We start from the raw sequence: 1,608 nt of genomic DNA on the forward strand, positions 1-1,608 counted from the left end.
GATGCAGAGTATGCGATTATATCTCGAGAAAATTTCTTATTTGGCCCTAGTTTAAAGTTGCCTTTCTTCATTGACCCTGAAACAAAATTTGTTACTCATTTGACCTCACTTGAAGTTTTATTTTCTAATCTGACCTTACCGTCATCTCCTGCCTCTAACACCGTTAAGTGACACATGAAATGACCAAACTGTCCCTAAGACATTATGAGAAACCAAAGATCACCTAGACAGCATTACAACATAATTTTTAGCGCTTTGAATCCAATTTTCATAACATAAATTTTTAAACACTTCTTGATAGGAATGCAACATCCAGACCTCCAACATTATAGTAAAAAATGATGTCAACTTGATCATAGCACACAATTTAAACAAGTCCATCATCCTAAAAATTCAAAAGGGGCACAGAGCACATAGTTCAACATAGTGTTCGACACATACATCATTTTCACACATCAGTTTCATAGTGCACTAGTTCGACACATCGTTTGACGCATACATCAAGTTCATATTAAAAGTGACATTGCAGGCACATGAAAGTTACAAACTGAGCCTCCTTTTACTTCTTGTGCTCATTGCAGGGCTAGCAGGATTACATATTTTGCTTCTTGTGCCCATCGCAGGGCTATCAAGTATCAGTGGCTTTATGGCAATGTCTTTAGCTATATTCTTCCGCTGTCTTTGTCTTAGCCTTGGCCTTCACAGTTTTAGATGTTGGTGCTGCACCACTTGTAAGCTCCGTAGATGATTTAGGTTGATTTGAGCCTTTTTTGGACCTGTAAAAATACATGTAATGGGGCATTCATTTTAGTTAAACTTAGAGAGATATACTGTATAGAACTAACATATATATATATTATAGTATATAAATAGATAGAAAGATGCACGTTGCTACCACAGCATCAACGATACATGTGATGCCGATAGTCTGTCTGTCTGTCTGTCGACGCTACTGCTGCAAATGATTTAATGTTTTGTCAGATCCAGCACCAATACGATTTCGAAGCCAAAAAATGTCTCAAATCAATCACTACGAATGTTTTGCATATGCACAAAACAGACAACACTGAGAACACAAGCAAGCTGGATCCACTGGATCATGGTAAAATGATGCTACTATTGTTGATGACAGCTCATGCGCCAATAGACTCAATAGTCTGAAAGGAAATGGCTCTAATTGCAACTCACCCTTTAAGCCAATTTGCTTGTACTGCAGATGCACCACCTCCTCCAATGTCTAGGTCCTCGTCTGCACCTCCGTCCGGCTCCATTCAACCCGTGCTGGCGTCGCAGGCCACTAGCACACAGAGAGCCGAAGTCCAGGCCGTGCACCCTGGTCGCCGTGAAAACTCTGTTTTTTTCCAGCCTCAACAAAGAACAATATCCTGATGGAAGTTCAGTACTACACAACAGGAAAAATTAAAACTCACCAACTTATCGAATAGCTCACTATTAATCAGATTATCAGAACTACTATATGAAATGAACAACCCAAATTAACGGGAAGACAAGCGATACATCATGAACTTGTAAATCGGAGATCGAACAAGTAAACAACGGATGAAAAAGCGAGTTCGGAAATTATAGGCCGGAAATTCTAAAGCCTTC

Source organism: Miscanthus floridulus, chromosome 18, assembly GCF_019320115.1.
Source record: "Miscanthus floridulus cultivar M001 chromosome 18, ASM1932011v1, whole genome shotgun sequence".
Classification (NCBI taxonomy): Eukaryota; Viridiplantae; Streptophyta; class Magnoliopsida; order Poales; family Poaceae; genus Miscanthus; species Miscanthus floridulus.